The sequence below is a fragment of the Ostrea edulis genome, chromosome 4, assembly GCF_947568905.1.
Source record: "Ostrea edulis chromosome 4, xbOstEdul1.1, whole genome shotgun sequence".
Classification (NCBI taxonomy): domain Eukaryota; kingdom Metazoa; phylum Mollusca; class Bivalvia; order Ostreida; family Ostreidae; genus Ostrea; species Ostrea edulis.
The window spans coordinates 47,260,721-47,275,844 of record NC_079167.1 but is presented as its reverse complement, the minus strand read 5'-3'; the positions used below and the strand labels follow the sequence as shown (position 1 = coordinate 47,275,844).

Here is a 15,124-nt window from a genome sequence, read left to right as displayed (position 1 = left end):
GTGCGTGGAGCCAGAGTGGTGTTTAACAAAGTAAGTTTTTGGATTACTGATCACTAGATATGAATATTTCTGTTTTCCATTTTTGTTGAAGAAGCAACTGTCTATGATGTCAAAAAGTCTAGTCTTTAATTTATCGTGAGGAATGGTCGTGTATAGTATTGAAAAGTCATAGGTTTTAATGTTATTGATTTGGGGAAAATTCCGCGATTTCAAATTTACTAAAAGTTCTTTAGAATATTTTAGAACCCACATTTGATTAACACTACTTCTGGAATATGTAGTCGCACAGTAAGTTTGAAGTTTCTCCTTCACAGCTGTTAATATTTTCGTGAGGAGCAAAGATAGGAGCTTGGTAGAGCACTTACTGGATCCAGCAATGTATTTTTGTTTGTAAGGGTTTTATGTAGTTTAGGAATCCAATATACATGTAGGTACGGTAACTCACATTCATTCAACCCATTGACTAGGATATTAAATGTGTCTAAAACTGAAGCATGGTTTTGAAGAATTTCATCTTTTGAAAAGGCAGTTGGAGTATATAAGTACGATTACCAAAAGTGAAATTAATACCAAGTTCGTTGAAAATACAGTTGTAATAATGAGCCTTACAAACAAAGACAAAGTTGTTACTAGCTTTATCAGCTGGAACCAAAACATATTCCTCATGTAACCTATCTAAAAAATTTATCACTTCTGGTTTACTAAGCACAGAAGGAGACATGGTACGTACTTTTGTTTTCATATGTCTAATGCAGGATTTTAATATTCCTCTGATGCTTTTAATCCATTCTGGCAATGTATCAAGTTCTTCTTTTTCATATTTAGCCCATCGTCTGGCATAATCTTCGACAGAATTCATAATAGAGATGAAGTTCTGTCGCCAATTAAAAGACCGAGATTCTCTGTATTTAGGACATTTTAGAATAAGTGATTTGAGGTCCTCATTTTCAACTATATCAACATCACCAGTAATGACATGTACAGCTGGACTATAGTTGAAAGAAGATGAAGAACAAGAACACGTTAGTGGATTACGTATAAGATGTCTATATCTAGGCACTGCAAAGTTTGTTTATAATTAAAAAGTTTGGATGCAATAGTAGAAGTATAGCTGTAGGGTGTAGACTTGAACGTGAAATAAGTTGGAATACACGACTGAACCCTTTTATGACGAAAACATATGTTGACGGCATCTATTCCTTTGTTTGTAAATTTGAGCTTAAGAACTGGCGGCATGATTTGGAAGGAATATCATCCATGACCCGTGCTGGTTTAAAGAGCCTGTGATAGGCAACATCCATGATCATAGAGTTCAGTCTATATTCAGGTGTTGAAAAATCCAAGTATAGACTAGCCATGGCTTCTTCAAATAACGTGTGTAAAACTCTCAATGGAACAGAGTAAAGTTTTGTACGAATATGATATGGACCTAATTGTCTGTTGAGGTAAGGCAAAAGTGAATCAAACGTGACATCATTTATACTTGGTCTTTTATATGAACGATGCCCATGACTGCGTTTCCGTCTTTGGGTATTGGGAAAGAGTCCCATCACATTCACGTCATTTCCTTGTGGACTAGTCAAAGTCCCCATATTATCATTGCATCCATATGAAAATACAGTGCTTAGGGTCCTGATCCAGTGATCTTCTCGTTGTCTATGAAAAGGGGTGCTTAATGTTGGATTGTTTGTGTGATGGTACATTTTTTCCAAATTCCTTACCCTCATGAACAAGATGGATGCATTAAAATGCTTGTAAACAAGTTGGTTACTATCATTATTAATTTGAAATATATGCCCCGATATCCTTTTATTAAGTGAACCCTTGGTTTCTCCCACATAAATTAAGCCACACAGGTTACACTCAAAGTCACTCCTCGAAACCAATGGGTTTGGGAGTTACAAAAACGCCTAGAAGAAGCTCAGAGAAAATACAAAGCAAGCTATGTGTCGTCAAAAGACATATCATGATCGAAAGATTAGCTTCGAAAAGTTTGTCCCTGACGATATTGTTTTTGTATGCTTTCCGGTTAGGAAGATAGGAAGATCCGCAAAATTGACCTCATTCTGGCATGGTCCGTACAAGATCTTGGACAAATGTTTAGAATTAAACTATAGGGTGGACTGTGGACAAAAAGGTAGAGAACAAGTTGTCCACGTAGATAAGATCAGACTCAAATAATCCCAACTTTTTTGGCATACAATTTTTCCTTATAATAGCTCTAAAACTTCATTGTTATTTCGGATTTCAAACATTTCGGTTGAGCATCACTGAAGAGACATGATTTGTTGAAATGCGCATCTGGTGCATCAAAATTGGTACCGTATAAGTTTTACATTATGACCCCTGGGTCGAGACCTCTGCTGGTGGACTTGTTAGTCCCCGAGGGTCTCTACAGCCCAGTAGCTAAGTACTTCGTTACTAGCTGGAAAATACGGATGTATATTTAATTGCTGTTTTAAAATTTAGAAATTCACTTCAAAATTAAGGATTATCTCCCTCGCGCATAGCTCTTATCCTTAGACGAATTTGACTCCACCTTTTTTGGCACACTGTTTTTCCCTATAATAGCCCTAAAACTTCATTGTTATTTCGGATTTCAAACATTTCGATTGAGCATCACTGAAGAGACATGATTTGTCGAAATGCGCATCTGGTGCATCAAAATTGGTACCGTATAAGTTTTACATTAAGGGGATAAACTAAATCCAGTGGACTAGATGAATTAGTTAATCAAGGAAGTCTGAAAGATACCTTTAAATGGAAGGTATCTGATGTAAAAGATGACTTTGAGAGTGTTGATCAGCAGGTAGATGAGGAAATGTCAGAGTCAATTTTGGAACCAAAGGGTCAAAATGGCATGCGGTCACTAGACACTATTAAAAGGGAAAAACGTCCTCCAAGGTGGATGTCAGACTATATCAGAAATGAAGCTCTTGTTTTGAAAATAAATACTTTTGTATAGTTAGATTAGTGTTTTTGATTGTTAGATAGGTAGTTTAACATCTGTGTTGTATTTTGTTAAGGTTACGATGCCAAAGACAGATTACTGTAAACAAGGGCAGAAAATATCCATTATGTCCTCACCGGTTCATTAAAGATGAAGCATTGATAAAACACATAGCTGAATGTAGTAAGGGACTTCTATTTTGCAATTACTGCTATTTCAGCTCTACAACTTTCAAGAATCTGAGAAGACACCTCAAGAGACAGCATGGTATTGGTGAAGACAATGGTGGTGAGGTAGGAGCAGTTCAAAGTAAAGCTCACTGTGAAAGTCACGAGTCTGATACAGAATTTTGGGTCAGACAGGATCCTGGAGATCTTCAAGGAGTGCTTCCGGAAGATATAAATGATAGTGAGAGTGACAATGGAGACATGGGTGAAGGAAAGAGTAAGAAGAAACCTCCGAGTAATGGTGATTCGCAGATTGAAGAAGGTAGACTCTTCCGGAAACCAACTAGGCCCATGCCTGTTTTTGTCCATGCCAGGATTGCTACTGTTTTAGACGCTGTGTCTTATGAACTCATAGTGGAGAAACCATCCACCCAACACAAAGAGTGTCAGACTGACCCCGTTTACTTCACAGAAAGTGTGAAGATAGTCACCAGATGGGTTGAAGAAGGTCAGATCAAAAAGATTGAAAAAAAGAAATTATTGCAAATCATGAGTTGTGTAAAGCAATGAGAATGCGCAAACTTGACATATAGAAATATATTCTTGTGTCCCTCTTTAATTGTGTACCAATGATAAGTAAAAAAAAATAAAAATAAACTGTTACTCTTTGTTGCTTTCATACAGGACGTATGACTTTAAGGGGTGGGTGGTGTGATGAATCAGGTTATACCAATCAAAGAAAATCGGTTGGTATGGGGTTTTGCCATGGTGATAACCTGTTTTCCCTACAGTGAAATGGACTGGGCCAGTGCTATATATACAGCGGTCGACCGCAGATCAGTCGGTCTGATCTCCGCAGTTGTGCAGAGAAGTACACAAAAAAGAAGCTGAATAAGCCAATCCTTTGTAAGTAAAAGGCTACGTTAGAGCTGAATAAGCCTTATAGTGTAGGTTGACTACGTTAGGGCTGAATAAGCCTTATAGTGTAGGTTGGCTGGCTCATCAACCATCGTGGCTTTGATATTTGGCAATAAAGGCTGAATAAGTCTGTACCCTAGTGTCAAAGTGAGCTGGAGACATCAGATGGTATGAAACCTCAGGTCGGTAGTCTGAACCATTGGTAAAGGCCAATTGTCCGGGGACATTGGATTTAGGAAAGTAAAGGGTTATATTAAATCCCTGTTGAATTATATCTTGATTCGTAGTAAATTGATATTGATTAGGTAAACTGGCTGAAATAACCATCGTAAATATATTGAATGAGTTCGTCTCTTGCCTTGTAGACAACAGGCATTCCTGTAAATCATATGCACTGCAGAATCCCGGGTGTAACCGGGTACGTTTCCACAGATAAATAGTGACCGCTCGGCTGGACACACAATACATTATTTACCTCAAACCTTCATACTTAAAGGTATTTCAGGCTTAACGTTTTTGAAAAGTAAGAGTCAAGATTAATTCTAATTTAACAGCGTTTGAAAACGCCAATGCTTTATTGATAAATTCTCTACTGCGTTAGTCTCCTGACTATTTACAATTTCCAATATTTGTTTTCCTGAATTTAAAGGCTCACACCCGTTAATCAATTCCCTATTTCAATAACATTTCTTTTCAACGACATTTTTTTTTTTAAATGGAAGCGTGCCTAGCGACGAATTGCGTCCTTCATACGCCATTTTTAAAAAAAAGCCGCTTATTACAGGGCCTGCTCAAATACTCCTGTGCGTTGAATGACACAGAAATATATGATGGTTACACGAGCCTTAATTGTTACTATTTAAACCGTTTTAACCATTTTAAAACAAAAGGCCCATATATGTGTGTGTGTGTGTGTGTGTGTGTGTGTGTGTGTGTGTGTGTATATATATATAGAGAGAGAGAGATGTACATCTTATACTCAGTCTAGAAACGAGTCTCATATGTTGATCATATATTGGAATGTTTGAGGTATTTAAACACATACCTAAATTGTAAATGTTACAATCCAATATAAGGAGAATTTCATAAATATAATCATTATTTTTTACGCTTTACTCCAATCACCATGCACTCCAATTTACGTATGATGCAAACTCATAAATCAACGATGAGAAAAACACATTCTTGAAATCAATATTCGTTTCAAGACACCGAGTGTTTGTACACATGCATGGCGTTTCTGAAATTGTTAACTATACAAATTTTACAAAGCCATTTAAAGATTTTTAATAGTTTGCCATGAATATTTAACATAAATCTGACAAGAATCCATATTTGTATTTCAAGTCTTCATGGGCATTGATCATGATCATGATTAGTCAGCAAATTAAACCATGTATTCATAATAAAGCTAACTGAAATCTGTATTCAATGCACACAACGTGTAAAATTTCTCCATGTTACGCATGGATTTAGAATTACTGACATGACCTCGATTTCTGAATGGATTTTGTAGCTTCGCCAACCCCCCGATGGACTCCTATACTCCTTGTCTTTTCACGCCCCAAAATACCCATTCTCGTTCTATGTCTGTAAGTCCATACATTATGTACAGTACCACACTTACAGTCCGGGGCTAGTGTAAAGTGATAATTTGACACTGTGTGAATTGAATCAAGTATCACGCACTTCTTTGATCTGGGTATTGATTAGGCCGACAAATGTATATGTTCATGCATATGCAGTCCCTTGAATTTCTCTTTAATCTAACCCTCCAGGTTTTATGACAGATTTTACAAACAATGGCAACTGTTGATAGCCACTTTCGCGAAGAAAAGGCGCAACTTTTTTTATCAGTAAAACTTAAGACAGTCTCGAATCTCTGTTATGCTCTTTCTTGGGCAGGCTTGTACAATTAAAGATTTCGAATACTCCTACCAAATATAAAATTCTTTGTAAAATTTGACAAATGTTTTACTTTCAAATGTTGTGGGTTTTTTTTAAACCCAAACAAACAGATCCACAGGAACAATATGTGCAGGTCCATGAGGTTACAGTGGTTCAATACAAGGCAAGTAGAATCATAAGGGGGCACTTTTTTTTTTACAATGATCATTATCTGTTATTTTCATATGCGAAATAAAGATATAGTGGGTGAAACCCTCCCTCCAACTATTTTTGATAGTAGGAATGAAAGTTATGAATTGAACCCATGTACATTTATCGAATGCTAATCGCTCGCCATTCGTCTCCCTCCCCAACGATCTAAGAGATCGTAGCCTGGAAAAATAAATTTGAGGCAGTTTTAGCTGTCCCCTCTGCGGTTTAGGATTTTAAAGATTGGGCACAAACTTTTTTTGTTTATTTTTTACTGCTATTTTGCTTGTGAAGAACTTCCTCCGGCTGTCATCCCATTCCTTGCCCCATCCCTTTGAAAAGCGATGCTATATGCCTGGGTACATCAAACTTAGTCAACTTCACGGGTTCAATGACATGTTTTTCCTTTTAATTACAAGTAAATGAAAAAGGTTTCTTTACGAATCAGGGATAAGTACACTTTATCAAAAATAAATCTTCGTTTAAGGCATTTAAATGTAACTGAAGGCTGTAATTCATGTTGGTTGCCGTGCAATTTTCTACTCGTTGGTGGAATAAAACTTTCATTAAATGAAATGCTTGATATATGTTAACATTGTCAAACTAATGAAATTGGTCTACCCAATAATCGAGTTTGAGAATCGGCCATGTGGCAAAGATCTTTTCATGAAGTAAGTTTCGATACTTCTTTTGCATTACTGTTGGCATCCACACAGTTATTGTTACCGAAAACATGTTTGTTTTGTCATTTTAGTGTTCATTACACCACACAATTTTTGATAAGCAGGCTTACTGTTTAATTTGGTAAACCAGTATGAATCGTCTTTTTGAACTAGTTCTAATTGTAACGGGGTTATGGATGGTTCCCAAACGTCCCCCATTTAAATTGAGGCATAACCAATCATCTTATAATTAAATTTTTTTTAGTATGTACCTATGATGTCAATACCATTCCATTTTCCCCAATAATTAGAGATTTAAGAGTTATCTAAATATTAGCAAATCAAAATTGAACACGCGTGTGTGCGCCTGTTTGAAGTGATTTTGATTATGATACTAAGTAAAGTCCAACTCCCACATAAATTTCGAACCATTTCATTTACATCTCAAAAAGTTACCTAATGAAAGAAGGTAAAATTACAACGCACGTGCATTCACGCGCACGCAAATTTGATTTAGCGCCTATGGTTCACACCATTCATTAATAGGGATGTCAACGAATATTCGAATATTCATTCGATGAGTTGATATTCGAATATGAAATTAAGATTCCAATATTCAGTTATAATCGTATATACTTGGACATTTAGACCTACACAAAGCTACCTAACGATTACCGGACACCATATTATGCAAGTACGGGATATCGAAATCAATGTCGTATGTACATGTTCGATGCCAGAGAGTCACACTGCCATTAATATTGCGTTATGTAAAATAAAAGAAATTCTAAAAGATTTTGGTTTGTTAAAGAGACACTACAGAATTGCTGAAATATGTCTGTGCTAGATTTCATTTAAACTGCTGTAGTTGTTGATTGACTGAAATTTTTTGTGACCCGTTATCTGCATCATTAGGTTGACAGGTATGTTAATTTTTCTGAATTTTTTGAACAAAATATTTGCGAGCACTGTGATGTATTATTTTAAATAATATGTTGTCCCCAAATAATACCGATGCACAAAATTTAACTCCACCCCCACCCCCACCTCGGTCGTTCGTTTCAACAGTATTGTTGGGATTTTCGCTCTCTGGCATGTTTGTAAACAACGTAGCCTACATCCATGTAAAATCCACGTACATATGTGATGACGTCACACGCGGCGTAGGAGAACATAGTGGAATATCCAGAACATTTGTAATGGGTGATATCCACTGGATAAAGCAGTAAACAAGTGATAAAGTGGGATATTGTATTACGGATTTTTCTCTGGCTCTTTAAATCTAAAATATTCATAATCTTCGTGGAAAAGGATTCCTTCGGGTAATCTGTGATCCATTATTTGATCACAAGGTGGTATAAATCTTCTATAAAAGTGCAATATAGAGCCCATTGAATCCTATTATGCAAGAAGCCTACGTTGACATTATGCGCTATACCAAAACTGATTGATTGAATCTCGGGGACTTTATTATAAATTCTAAAGCAAAGCTGGGATGAATGATAATATCTATACGAAGCAATTTAGTATTTGTTTAAAAATAATGAAACATTTTACTTAGATAATATTATGACCAACTGATGGAAGAGTCGATGAATCTCTTCCTTTGTAATTCAATATCCGAAATACTAGTATGCATTTTCTTGACTCATACGCAAAGCTTCGAATTTGAAATAAAACCAATCTGAAACCTTGGTTCAGAAGTAAGTGGATTATTCATTGTCATGGCTGCTACATACAGTGTATTTGCAAACTTAATGGATGTATCGGAGGAATAAAGATGATAAAGAATTTATATCGTAATTTTGAATTACAGTTTTCATTACGGTATTCAAAAAGAACACTCTCTCCATTAATAGCGAAGAATTCCATCTGTATAATGTGCTTACTTAATTCATATTTAATATTTACCAACACAGATAAGGGGTCCGGGGTGCTCATTTGCTGCCGATAATCTTTCAATAAACCGAACACCTTCTCCAAAAACACGGCGCTTAATGGTATTCATTGAGTGTTTCCTGAGAGGTTTCGTCAATTTACAATAAGTGATCAAATCAGGTTCTTCAGTGTCAAAATATTAAAACATACGACAACGTTTGTAGAATTGATGTCAAGTCACGAAATGAATCATATGCTTGCATATCCACTGAACATTTTCAACAGATAAAATCCATCTTCCTATGCCCTGAAGCGCAGTACTGTGCAATCATTCAAAGTATAATTAATACACAATTCTTGCAAGTGTCTTAAATTCATTATCATTGGAAGTTTTGCTGATCTTGTGAATTATTTGATTATAGCAGTCAGAAGCGTAGCTGCCTATACGCAAGTACGCAACTGCGTACACATCATTTGAGAGAGAGAGAGAGAGATCGAGAGAGAGAGAGAGATCTTTGTCAGTAAAATATCTGTGCCTAAAAAAACAACTGCATCATATAATCCCGGTTAATAATTCAATCAGCATCATACTGTATCATCCATTCCACGCATTTAAAGTCCTTTTTGAATTCCAAATCAGTAACATCATGTCGAATATCACTTAAAATATAGTCCATGTACATCAAGGATCAAACGTATTTCTTCACTTTTAGATTTCACTATATATTTATTACAACTTGCATATTTCAAAAACTTCGCCAAAAACTGATAAGTAATGTTATCATTATATGTGTGCAGAATTCACTCAAGATTCATGACAAATGTTACTTTTAGTGTTATTTTTTTAATATACATTTCTGTTGGTCAAATTATGAATTACGAGGTAGGCTTTGTAATGCTAATCAATATTATATAGGTAAGATGAAGTTCAAATAAAGTTCATACAACATGATTATCCTAGCGAGTGTTAAAGCAGATAACCATATACACAAAATAACTATAACAGATTTAAATCTAGGCGATCATGCATGATTTGTGAAATTTTTATTGTGATGGCTGCAGTAGAAATATTTTTATCCGTGCTTTAAAAATTGTATTATTGAATGAATCATATAGTGAAATATACTCTTGACCCTTGATTCTTTGTTATCAGTAACATTTGCCATATATATACAACGAGAGAGAAAAGTATAACGAATGTAAAATCAGTCCAAGTACAATTTACATACGATGAGTTGGCTTAATAAAATACTTCGGAGAATAATTCTGTGAATTCTTTTGGGTTTGGAAATCCCCAAGAAACCCTGTTTCTATGCACAAGAAATAGGTGATTTCATTGGTGAAGCCCAGGAGCTTCGCCCCCTGCCCCTCACCAGGATTTTGCCCTGGACCCACTGGGGGCCGCCTCCAGACCAAAATAAATTATTGTTTTCGTTTTTACTTCAGGAAGTTTTTCCTAAAGTTATTCATGAGTGCGTAAGAAAAAATCGATTAACACTTGTGTATGATATTATTTGTTATGCATAAATCTTCTGTTGACAAAAGGAAAATGTATTATACCTGTAACATCTGCACAAATAGCAACGTTTTTAAAACCGAAGAAAACAATTAATTTTGGCTTCAACATACACAACTTTTTTTTTTTTTTTTTTTTTTTTTTTTCATTTGTTGACGTAAAACAGAATTTTTAGATAGACAGTGAATATCATTATCAATGCACTTCATACATTGTACATGATATGAAATATTTCTCCCTTTTCATTTATCGAAGAACTCATAGATACCCGGGGTGTTCGTATTGATTGTGCCATAATTATTATTGATAAAGTTTCCTAAAATGGTCTTTCTTTAGATATAAATCATTGCTGGTGAATAAGCATGTGTCGATGCATAGAATCCAAACAAAAGATTAAAATGTGATCAAATCATGCATCATTATTCATCTCCTCAAAAAGGTAGAAATCGACTCGTTACGATTAATGTGTACGTTGAAATTGTCGTAAGGTTGTAATTGATCTTATATTGTGTATATGAGAGAGAGAGAGAGAGAGAGAGAGAGAGAGAGAGAGAGAGAGAGAGCAATTACAGAAAGATAAGTTTACACAGGTACATTTAAAGTCCCTTATTTAATCCTCGAATTCAATAGAGGCTTTAAAAACAATTACTGTCATTTCTTATGACATACTTCAGGATAATACCCCGCAGGTATAGATGCATGCAACTTTTAATTTCAGTGCAGTTTCTTCTGAGCAGGGGAACCGTGTCGCATACACATATTCATACGTGAATCACAATCCTCATTTAAATGAGGTCTATCAAAATTCTATTCATTTTAGCAACTCTTCATCTGGTAGGTGTTAAACATGGCTCTCTGATCGCCATGAAGGCTGGCATTCTTTCAATGTTCGATAAAGTGTGTTGAACTTTTTTCGAATACGTTCAGTATATTTTAAAAACACACACAAAATGGGCGGATTTATTAGTTGTCAAATAGAGAACTCTGTATAAGATCATTAATTAATGGAAATTATTTCAGCGTATAATCCTTTGATTCCGTTTCTCATACTCTCGTAATTTCCCGTCCTATTGGAATCCTTTGATTCCGTTTCTCATACTCTCGTAATTTCCCGTCCTATTGGAATTTATGAGAAAAGTATCAGCGTGTGATCATTTGATTCCGAAATCATATAATCGCTTATCTAACAATCTATCATTATAATAGAATTTGATCCATACGAAAGAAACACTCCACATGTTGGGATTTAAAACAACATTCCTCTTAACAAAATATTCAAGGGTTCGTTTTCTGTTTAAAATGTTTTGAATACAGTACAGAGACTTCTCCAAGGATACAAACGTGACATGTCATCAGAAAGTCGTGCAAGCCTTACACTTCGGCAACAATAACTGTCGGTTTCTTCAATTTGTATTAAATCATTTTGAGAAATATACAGCAGATTTTACCAAATCTACTTTAAGAAAGTGTTTTCCTACCTTTGAAAGGACTAGAAGAACTGCTATCCTTAAAAGTTGTGGTAAACTCAGAATTACCCTCAAGTCACTGTACAGTAGTCCGAAACGCGGCGTTAAAGCCCGAGACTGGTAACCAAGGACGCCGCGCAGACGAACGATCGGCTTAGTCAATAGGACTGATTAATACACTAACTGGAACAATACACTGTGGAAAAAATAGATTATACCTCCTAATGCAATCTATAGGTATACTTGTTAACAAGCATGAAGTATTAAATTATGTGGGGTTTTTATGCTTTGTTTGAAAATTCTCTCTAAGGTTTTTTTTTCCTTCGGTCATGTGGAGTTTATTTTCCTTAAAACAGAATTAAATGCAATGAAAACGTCACAATTTTGACAAGCTGTTATCATATCGGGTTAGACAGAAACGTTAAATGGACAAATATATCTGTAGGTTTAATAGATAAGCCCTGTAATAGCAATAGAAACTGCTTCAGTAAGACAAACACAATATCAGTTGTGAACAATGGGTATACTGTTTCAAGATCAAAATGTATTGTTGCAAATGTTACGGGTTTGATAACACCAGGAATAATACCGTTGAACTTCAGCTTCGAGATATTTTCGTTTTCTCACCATGGACGTCTGTGCGACTTTTGCAATCGCCAATTTGTCTCAGGTCTGGGGATTTCTTTGGTCTGCTACTACAGATATATGAAACATACTCGTACATCACGCCAGGTATTCGGATACTAAGAACCGGGTCAAAATTTTGGGATAAGTACAGCGATCATATGCTCACAAAAGAAGTGAACTGAACAATCATCTTAGTTATGATCGTGCTTTGTTTTATGGTGCAAGCGGATATTAAATTTACACAACCGTTGTATTATCAGAAGCGTCTGAGAAATCAACGAGTTTTTAAACTTTACTCGCCTATATCTACTGAAGGAGAGCGAGATCCGATTCTATTTTTATTTATGTACTTCCACCAATCTAAAATATATAATACATTTAAATATTAGACTTTCACTTGATGTTTATATCTCAAAATTCATATTTTTTTTTTAAAAAACGGGTGTGGGAAATTGGGCACAAAGGACCACGGGTTACCTAAAGTGAAAGATACTAAGAACGCGGACTTTGGATACCAAGAACAAAGTGATATATAGCTTCAGACAAGGAATTAATCCGAATTATAAGTGATACCCAGGGATGATACAATTATTTTAGGGTACTTGAAGCAGTTTAAGTATGTTTTAAAATATCAATATATATTGCAAATAAATACCAAGGGGGCATAATTAATATATTGAATTTAAAGGCTGTGCATTTCACATATTAGAGGGACATACATTGCTTTTTGGTATACTCTACGTTCAACGCTTGCAATACTTTAATTTCGATGTAATAATTTTTATGAATCCGTGTAGATCAATGTTGAAAAATGTTGAAAAATACCCGTGCTTGGTGATCGGTTACCCCCGATTTAAGGTTTAAACCCTTTGAGAAGACCTTCGAATTCTAGAAATTTCGTCAATACTGCAGTACGATTTGACCCTAATTTTTGACAAGCGAAAAAAAACCCCATAAAACAGTTAAATAGATAAATAATGTAAAGGCTTGCCCAAACACATCAAAATCGTATATCGTAGCGGGGGGGGGGGGACATAGAATTTTTTAAATATAATTCATTGGATTGGTCCTGAGGTTTACGAGTTCAATTCACAATTTCCACTACCATTCACTACTAATACATCTATGTTGACAGTGCTATCATTAGTGTGTGTGTGTGTGTGTGTGTGTGTGTGTGTGTGTGTGTGTGTGTGTTAAGTGATTTCTATAAACGAAAACACCAGAAAAACACTTACAAAGACATATATAACCAAATAAATCTGACAACTTACAGAGGGTCAACGAAAATGCGAACTATGGTGTTGCACCCTACAAAGCACGTCTGCTCTCCTTAGAGTTCGCAGGTAAGAGAAAGAGAATTGCATGTGCTGTCTCAGTGGACTCCCGAGTCCAACCGGAAATCACTAAATCCCACCATTTTGAAGAGGAATGTCCCAATTCCGATAAGTTTAACCTGCAGCACTGTATCTTACAATAGATGCATATAACCTCACAAATAAATGAATGAATCACACCCATGATTTACAGTATAATAAACTTTACTCCATAAAACCATAGCACTTTAGCAGTGCAAAAAGTTCACAACACAGAAAGTCACGATCACACAACGCATCACAAAAAATCCAGTAACAGGAAAGTCACATCACAGAGTCACCGTATGGTTACAAATTTCGTCACAGGGCAGATATCATCATGAACAGACGCATCCGGACAAACACCACAGAGAACATCGCAACTTCCAGGACAGCAGATGGATCGCTACAAGAAAGGGCCCCGCCTACCAACGGCGGGAGTATTGCAGACTCTTTTTATCCTATCCCGCATTTTGGGGGCCTGCGAGTATGCAGGAGTTCACACCCCTCACATGACAACTCACCAATTTTCTTTCGTACCCCCTTGCGATGACTGGGTTGTCCCAGGTTCACTTGAATCTGGGTCATATAGCCAGCACTCAACGACCAATGGGAACTCACGAAACCACTTGCAGTTAACCCATTTCATTCATTATCTAGAGGTTTGTCAGGAGGAAGACTCTCAGTCTGAGAGGGAACACTACTATCCCACCAGACCAAACCGGACGGAGATGCAACTCCCGCATCCGTGGGACCACCTCCATGAAACCCAGACACGATGGTACCTTTATCAGGTGCCCTTGGGACAAACTCTCCAGGGAACTGATAAGCCACTGCTTTAACCATGACGGGGGCATCAATGATCAGACTATGCCCCTTGGCAACAGTCTCTAGCACTACCACTGAAGCCTGTAGGCTTTCACTCTCACATGACATATCCACACATACCTCACCACCAACCCCAGCATAGACTTCCGCCTGCAACACCCAGACTCGCCAACACTACACTCGAACGCGTCCTCGTCCTCTGCATCCGAGAACTGACCATGGTGATCCTCAAAATGCCAGACCTTCATACCTTGCTGTCCGGCACTACTGGTCCGACAATTCACACTGGAGCTCCCGCTTTACGGAGCACTTGCCCCAACCGATTTTGAGCCCCGGCCCCTGAGATGTGGACAACAAAACCACGGGAATGCCGAGAGTTACCCCGAGAAATCATAACACTATGGCAACCGACACTATCCCCGGTGTCCTCCAGCCAACAATCCTGTTGACTAACACCTACCTCAGTGCCCTCCGGCCAACCACATTTCTCACCTGTGTCTGGTAGCACCCCGGTCTGTGTCGACCCCGTATCCCTGACCCTTAAATCATTCCAGATCCTCTGAACACCCACACTTGTCGACCACAAACCTCCACTGCTTATTATTAGGGCTTTCCACCTTTCTGTGGAAAGTCCTCTTGATATTGTTCTGTTTATTATTAGGG

At 36.8% G+C, this 15,124-nt stretch overlaps 1 protein-coding gene across 3 annotated transcripts in view; it reads right to left on the bottom strand.

Annotated features, from left to right (window-relative positions):
- The window catches only part of LOC125671016 (protein TBATA-like), a 55,140-nt gene extending 43,326 nt beyond the window's left edge, over positions 1 to 11,814 (bottom strand). Inside the window, exon 1 of one of the 3 annotated variants that reach the window (XM_048906498.2) lies at positions 11,667 to 11,814. The gene's annotated coding sequence lies outside the window, so the exon portion shown is untranslated. The remainder of the gene's footprint in view (positions 1 to 11,666) is intronic. The other 2 variants (XM_056162792.1, XM_056162793.1) reach the window with 2 other exon arrangements.
- Positions 11,815 to 15,124: the final 3,310 nt, after the last annotated feature.